Here is an 8456-nt window from a genome sequence, read left to right on the forward strand (position 1 = left end):
TCCAATTCTCTCCCCCGTTCCACTGTGGGGGAGTGAGTGAGTGGCTGTGTGGTGCTTAGTTGCCACCTGGGGTTAAACCATGACAATGCTTCACCTAAGGCTCATGTAATTATCCTATGGACAAACCAAAACAGATTTATCTTACTTGCTCTTGCCTCAGCAACACAGAGGATGAAGGGCCAGCACTGATGTGGCATGGCAGAGCTAGGAGTAGCATTCTTCAGTGTACCTTTTGGAACCTCCTGGGTTTAATAGGCTAAAGATGATGACACTGCTTTTACAGTCACTCGGATGTATCATTTGAACGCTTTATCGTGTGGTATTTATTCCACTTTTAATGTGTGTTGTGACCTGAAGCTTTGTTCAAAGGTCGGAGTCAGATGGGAAGGTCTTTCCTTCCCAGGAGGGACCTTTAATACCTGTATTGCTCAGCAAAGTAGCAGGTGTCTGACCAGAAAGGGAAAGAGCCTCTTTGCAGGCAGCAGTTATGGAGAAATGGAGGAATACATTCCTATGAAATAAGAACTCTTTTCTCTTTGCTCCTTGACTTTCTTCCCCAAAGCACTGGAACAGGCTGCCCAGGGAAGTGGTTGAGTCCCCACCCCTGGAGGTATTTAAAAGCTGGGTAGACGTGGTGCTTGGGGACATGGCTTAGTGGTGGACTTGGCAGTGCTGGGTTAACGGTTGGACTCGATGATCTTAAAGGTCTTTTCCAACCTAAATGATTCTATGATTCTATGAAAATTCAATTCAAACTACAATTCTATGAAAATTCAATTCAAACTACTATCTATTACTGACATCCTATAGCTCTACCACTTCAAAGGGGTTTTGGCATAAACTGGAGTCATATCCCAAGCAAAGAATTTGATCCTTCGGTCAATCAAATCCTTTGATTTTTCTGAACTCTGTTCCCACCATTTTGCAGCGTCACCTGTGCCCCATGCCAAAGTAAAGCTGTCGGTATCATGCAAAGGGCGTGTTATGAACAGAGTTTTTTATGTTGCTGCTTAACGCTTCAGCCAGTTAGCCCTTTCCTGGCTGAGCTTATCAGAATTGAACTCTGGAGGCCAAATGAAGTGTCTTTGAGAATCTGAACCCAAACTTTACTCAGCTTTGTATTAGTTCCCTATCTCTAATTAGGTCTAGTACAGTATTAACTGAGTGTCCCAGGACGCTAAAAGGCTTTAAAATTTGCAGCCTCACCCAATTTACCTAATTCAAGAATTTTGGCTTCTTTTTATTTTCCCTCTTGGTTGTCTCAAGGAAACAGCATCAATTATGTCTGTGTTTTGAAGAGAGGGTAGAGAGTATGTTGTATTTGGTTGCTATTGACTTACAGAACAGAAAGGAGCAAAATGTCACTGGAATAGCTGTGCCTGATGGTGTACAAAAGACTATGTTACGTTAAATCTTCTTGTGGATAACCTGATACCTCCAAGATTAATACATGCCATTTCTCTGTCTTAAGTAGTATAAAAAGCCAGAAAACGAAGTGGAAATACTGTACTGAGCAAGATGCAAAACAAATTCTGTTCCTGGAAGTTCATATTTTACTGAATTGAGATTTCCCCCCATTGTTCCCTTTTATAATCTGTGGCACCTTCTGTATTTACAGTCAAGAACTTGTGATTTTGTTATTATTTAAACACTAAATGCTAGGTAACCTACTGCCACCTGAATGACTGAGTGCATCCTCACTAAACTGCTAATAATGACCCAGTTAAGCAGCAGTCTGTGCCAGTATTTGCAAGAAGGACAAGTCAGTTTTTGTAAGACATCCCAATATAGCAGATCTGTTGATAATTTGGATATAGTGTATAACATTAATGCTTGTGTTAGGAATTTACCAGTCCTAATATCACCGTTGCTTCTCTAGAGGTATCTGTCATCCACTTGCTGACATGGCCTTCAGAAGACAGCCCTTTCTGGAGCCCTCATCAGTACACACAAGCATCCGTGACAGTGGGGAACAGTCTGCAGTACCCGTGTCTCCTGAATTGGGCCTTAGGCCACATGGTTTGTGTCCTCCTAGCACGTTTAGTACAGTGAGCTGAACGCGAATGGAATTCCTGAGCTTGTGAAAATCCAGCAGATTAAATACCTATAGCTTACTCGTCAGACCAAGCAAGTGAATACCATCCAATGCCGCACTCACGGCACCTCATGAGAAGAGAAGTGAGCTCAGCATTTTAGTTCCTGTTTTTTAAACCTCTGTTGGACTGGTCTTGCTTCAGAAACAACCCTGGGACTTTCTCTGACAGCAATGTTCTGCTGGATGTGGAACCAGTAAGCCTCAAGGGATGGGAGGGCTTGTGAATGCAACTGCCCCCTCATGACGTGAAGGGATTGGCAGGTATGCATTGCACATCTACGGCCACTAATGCATACATTCCTAGGCAAAGGAGGAACCAATGCAATAAGCATTCTTATCACAAACATAATCACTACTGCCCACAGGGAGCAAACTTTATTAAGTATATAAGCAGAGGGAATCAATCTAGGAATTGGCGTCACATCCTGAGTGCCCTGGAAGGTTACCAGCATTCCTGCCCCAGTAGAGAGGAGTTGTGACTGCATTATCTATGAAGAAACAGATGATAGCAGCAATGCAGATTTAGGATAGAAATCACTGAAAACATTTGGAGGGACTAAGAAATTGGAAGTGAATTCAGTATCTTGAAAGAAAAAAAAATAGTTGTTGCCTCCTATATGTTATTTAATTTCTTCAGGGGTCTTTTGGGTGACAGTGCTGTTGATTCTCTTAAACCAGCACCTGAGGTGAGCAGGACTGTGCTGCCCATTCTCCACTCCCAGATGGATGCTTGTATTACCCAGAAATACCATGTTTATAAGCGAAGAAAATGATCCCCAAATCAACACAAATTAACACTATACATATATTGCACATTACTTTAGTGGGGAATTGCACTGAAATGAAATCACTGTGTGCTCCTTGTAGCGCACGTGCAATCATTGCAAATGGTTTGCTTATCCCAGAGCCTGGTGTTGGTTTCTTTGCAGAAGCCAGTCTTTCTCGAAAGGGCAGTTTAGACTGCGCATGAGCACAAGGCCTTCGCTCCAGCTGCGAACGGCGCTGCAGAGCAGGAGCGAGCTGCGTAGGTGGAGCTGGATGTATGCATGGGGAAGGGGGAGAAGGACAGAGCCTCATCTTGTGGCCTTGCCAGCAGCACCTTGGTGATATAAGGGCTGCCTGCGGACCAGCGCTGCTTCCCCCAGCACCTGAAATGCCCACCGTGGCTGACTGATAGACAGTGAGTGAGCTCATTGGGTTTTTAGCAGTGTTTTTTTTTCTTCCTGAATGGGAGGCACAATCCTGAATTTCTCCTTAAAAGTAAACAAATGAATATATTTCCAGTTTACTGTTCCAAATCAAGACAGAGAAGGCAATACATAGACAACAGAGAAAGCAATACATAGACTACATGTGCATAACTCTCCTTCAAGGAGAAAGACTTTTCCAGTCCGGGCACCAGCAGAGCCTTTGCATTTCAGCCATCTTCCCAGGCAGCATTTTTAATTAAAGTTGTAACTTATCCCAAGGAAGAATCCAGAAAATATCTGGATCTTTTCTTCCTTCTGTCAATCCTCTGCCCTAGGCAAGGAGATAATTAACTGCAAAATAGTGCTCACCATGAGCTAATTTATTTTGTTATATTTTGGAGCTTGGGGGTTAGTACAGACTGGGGATTTCTCCCAGACGTGCCAGAATATTTTGAGCTGACTGGAAAGGCAAGCTTGTTTTCTCCAACTATTTAGTTCTCAAGCAGAAGGAAAGGCATCAGGAGCATTGTAGCATTTAGTCACTACACGGATGGAAAATGCAGAGGTGCGGTTGTGGTGTGCAGAGTCAACGTGATGTGTGCTCCCGCCTTGCTGCAAGAGGACCTCCTTGTCGAAGCAGTAATGAGTTGCAGCATCTGTGTGCTCTGCATGAGCAGCTGAAAAGGCTTCCCTTGCAAGCACCGCGCAGAAGTGGGAAGCAGAAATACCTGTGGCTGTGCTGGGCTTTCTCTCCTTGCTTGGCTACTTCCCCACCATTCAGGAGCAATTATCACCCCCACACAGCCCATTACAGTGCAGAATTTTAATTCCAATCAAATTGTTCCCCCTGTCAAATTATTTCTCTCTCCTAAACTTCCCAAACTCTCATGATCTAAATTAGTTCCCATATTGCTTTGTTTTCTTTGATGACTTTGCTGCTGCAGAGGGGTCAGATGAAGAAATCTGGGGAAAGGGCAGAGGAGGCAAAGACCCTCCTATACCTTTGCCCATCAAGAAAGTTATTCAGGGCCTGAGACTTGGAGACTTTCAGTGGGCACTAAGCTGTGGCCCGGGCTGCTTCCCATTTCTAGGTAATCATAAAAGGAAGGGGAAAACCGAGGGGGCTGAGGAGGTAAGAAGTAAACCAGCTCACGCTGTTGCCAGATACTACATGTGCTTGGACGAGATCTTCTCCACTTCCGAGTCAGGTGTGGCACCAGTAGGCATCCACACTGTTGGCATGAGAGGAGGAAGAAGATAACAGCATATAATTCTCTCCCTGCTGAAAATAAAAGACCTCGTAGCTGATTTCCAAAGGCTTTTTAAATACTTAGGGTCTCCTGTTGCCTGTCCTGTTGAGCCAACAGTCGCAGCTTAGACCTGCCCTGCCCTTGCTGCAGGCTGGCATAGAGCATCAGGAGCGCACATGGGGCTGGAGGTGCTGTGCAGGGCGCTGGGTCGGGGGTGGCTTCCTGAGCACGGACTGGAGCAAAGAAAAGGAGATGGAAGTAATCTCTTGTAGGGTGAAGACTGTGACCTTGTCCCAGATCTGTTTTGCTTGAAATCATTATTATAGATGAGCTAAATAGAAATCTGTTTTCCTCAGAAACTCATCTCAAGTTTAGCTCCACTCATTTCAAGTTTAGCTTCAGATTTACAGACAGCAGGGAACCTTTCTGCTGATCGGAGTCTAGCATCAGCTGGGACTAGCAGAATTTCTATGCAGGATCTTTTAAGGAAAGCAGATCTTTTAAGGAAAACTTGTACTACATCTGTACCATTTTTACTGGCTAAAATTTTTTGTGTGTTATTTGAAAGTATGTGAAATTCAGAGGACGAGAGTAAGCAGCAGGTGTCATCTGTGATCAGTTCACTTCCATTTTTTAGACTTGGGCACTTCTGGAGCTGAAACTTCAAGGAAAGGTGATAACGGGAGGTAATCAAAGACCTACAAATACTTGTAGGAATCTCATGAACAAAATGGCTTTATGAAGTCTCTACTTTTGGTCTTGGAATATGGGGAGAGTTTGTGAAACCCAGGACAGTCGTCACTGTACTGACATTGATGTCAAACCTCCTAATGAATTCAGGCTCTCATTTCCATTCATTGCTATTTTTCTTTAGACCCACTCCTAAACTTTAATCCCTTTCTTCACAGGAGAAAACAATATGCATACTAAGCACAAATTCATATCTGCCATTGGACACACCTGTTTGTATTCCATCAGAACCAGATATGAAGAAATAATCTAATTCTATATTTAGATTTATCTAATTTAATGCCTGTATTTGTGCATTTCTTGATGGGCTCATCTAGATTTGCCTTCATTGTGATTCTCCCGTTGTGTATTGATATCACCCTGTAGAGTTCCCATTAACACCACCAAACATTCGACCTTGAGCAGTTACAGTAACTGCACAGGACACAGCAAGGAAATCTCTCTATTTATAGTTTAGTAAATTGGAAACCTACATGGTAACCCATGTTGTAATTCAACAGTGGATTTAAAAAAATGCAAACAGCAAACCAGAGGAATCAAATCTAAAATTACATTGATTTCAGTTGAAGGGAAAATATGAAAGGATAGGGAAATGAATGAAAGCCTGTCTGATCCCTGTAAGTAGACCTTTTAGTTTTGAAAAAAATAATTATATCACATGGTTTTTCTGAGTGGAGTATCATATCAGATATTGCCCCTTTTTATTCAGAACCAGTGGTAAGGTTAACGCAAGTTCTCTGTCTCTGTTCATAGATCGGCAGCTTGATTTAATAGATCACTACAAATGCTCCAGGTCTGACTTGGAGAAGTTTTCCAAACAGAGTCTCTACTGTTGGGTGGTCAGGATGCTGCCAACTGTACAGGGAGCTCAGAGTCATCTTCCGTGTCAAGGAGACCAATATCTGCCCATGGCTCTGGCCATGTTCTCTTCTGCTCATGTTCTCTTCTGGCTTCGGCGATGCCACCTGAGGACAACATTGATTCTGCTCGTGGCTCTCCTGGGGCTCTCAGCTGCCCACCACCTGGAGGTATCCATTTGTCTGCCTACCGCTCTGCTGTGTCAGCTCTGCCTGATCTGCTCTGTGACTATTGGCTTATATTCATCCTTAAAAGCAAGATGACCCCGCCAACATTTTTTTCCTGAAGCAGGTGAGGGAGCATTCACAAGGTCCTTTCCACTGGCAGAGCTCGGGCAGTTGGCAGCCTCCAACACAGATGTGGTGACAGGCAGCTGGGAGTGGTACAGCTGTTTGCAAAGTGAATGTCTGTGTGCATATATATGTGTGTGTATATATACGTATATTCTATGGCCTGAGCATTTGTCCTTTAGAAGATAAATGACTCACAGTCTAGAGTGAGCAGATTCACCTCTGTTACCTAGTAAACTGGCTGTTTCTGCCACAGTTGGAGGAAAACGATGGCCCTTTTTCTAAAGAAGACCTCTTTGAAGTCAGTCCTCCATGCCTATGCAGAAGGGTTAAGGAGCTTATTCCTTTTTTCTAACTCAAGACAAAGACTTGCATGAATCACAACCCCCCCCCAAAGTCATTCTTAAGGGATGTCTGAAGAATGAAAGGAGGATTGAGTTATTATTTTTAGCCTACCCATTTCCTCTGGCTGTGCTATGAGTTGAAAACCTTCCTTTGTGATTTCAGTGCTGTAGGGTAACTAGTTTCCTATAATTCTCCAAAAGAGAGAGATTTGTGGTCATACCATATTACACGTTTATGACTATACTCGGGAAAACTTGCATAACCAAGAAATGTTTGCCAGTATTTAAGGGGATTTGCTGAACATTGAATGGCTCTCTATTACAATTTCATTATGATTTTCTGCAGTCCAGATACTGCTTCTTATGTTGATTCTTGTAATAAGGCGCCTCTTCTTGCCTTCACCTCTTCTGTGCTATGCATAAACACTTATTTAGTGTACGTTACCAATTACCTTGTTTTTACTCAATGATTGAATTGTTAAGTTGGATGGATTCAGTAATATCTCATTTTACCATCAGATTAAGTCCTGTTTTTATTTTCATTCTCCATTCTAAGAGTACTTGGTATACTTATTTTTGGCAGTACACTGAAGCCTAAGTCAGTGTTACTTAATTTATAACATATCCTTGATATATTCTGGTCCATTAAACAAAGGAATGTCTTCACAACCTCTTCCGTAGACAAATTATAGCACTATTTGAGTGTCTGCATTTGAAACGTTCTTCAGCTCTAGCCCACGTAGGACATTCAGTTCCTCTGATCACACTCCTGTGTGGGATCTGGGTAGCTACGCCACAGCAGTTCATCCTGTGCTTCCTTTATGGAACAAGCTTAATTTTGAACTTTAACAAATGAAAGGTGCAAATCTTTTCCTGTGCGTACTATCATTATCTTTGGCTCGCAACAGGAGAAACAACCAAGAAATGCCAAAAGCAGGGAAGTTTGCTGGATGCCAAATGTATTACTGCCAAGAACCCAAATATGTAAAAAGCAGACAATTGGATAGTCAAGGACATCTTTTCATAGCTCACATAAAAAGAAGTTATTCCAAATGTCTTCCTTTTCCTATTATTAGGGGTTTGGTTTGTGTAAAACTGTGTAAGCGCTGAAAATGTTGTTGCCACTCAACAACTATAGGACATATATAAAGATAAAAGAATCTTATTGTCTTTATAAGAATGTGTAATATCCGTACCTATATATTGAGAGATATATATGTCCTGATATATAGAAAGAAACTTATTTTTGACTAGCCGCTGGGGCATTTCATTCTATTTTCATTCCTTTTCTAACAAACATACATTTTCTTATTCAATGTAGGCAAGTTGAATTGCCATCCTTGTCAGGGGTCCACTTCCTCAAAGGTGTTTAGGCAACTCTGATATCAAGGGAAATTTTTAACCTAAATATCACAGAAGAGCTGGGCATAAACTCCTCACAAAAAATACAGGATGAAGCCATGTAGCCATGCTTCAACTCCACTAAACTTGGTGGCATTCCCCCATTTTCCAACACCATAATTTGGCCTGATAACTATTTGCCAAAAAAAAAAGGGGGGAGGTGGGGAGAAAGCAGGGGTGGAGAAAAGCAGAGAACAAGAGCAAAGAGTCCTGGAATTCCAGAGAAAAGGGGAATCAATTCTTGGAGGACTGGAGTAAGCTGAAGCAGGAGTAGGAAG

This window comes from Nipponia nippon, unplaced genomic scaffold (genome assembly GCF_047370975.1).
Source record: "Nipponia nippon isolate SJK-2023a ecotype South Korea unplaced genomic scaffold, ASM4737097v1 scaffold_1, whole genome shotgun sequence".
NCBI lineage: Eukaryota > Metazoa > Chordata > Aves > Pelecaniformes > Threskiornithidae > Nipponia > Nipponia nippon.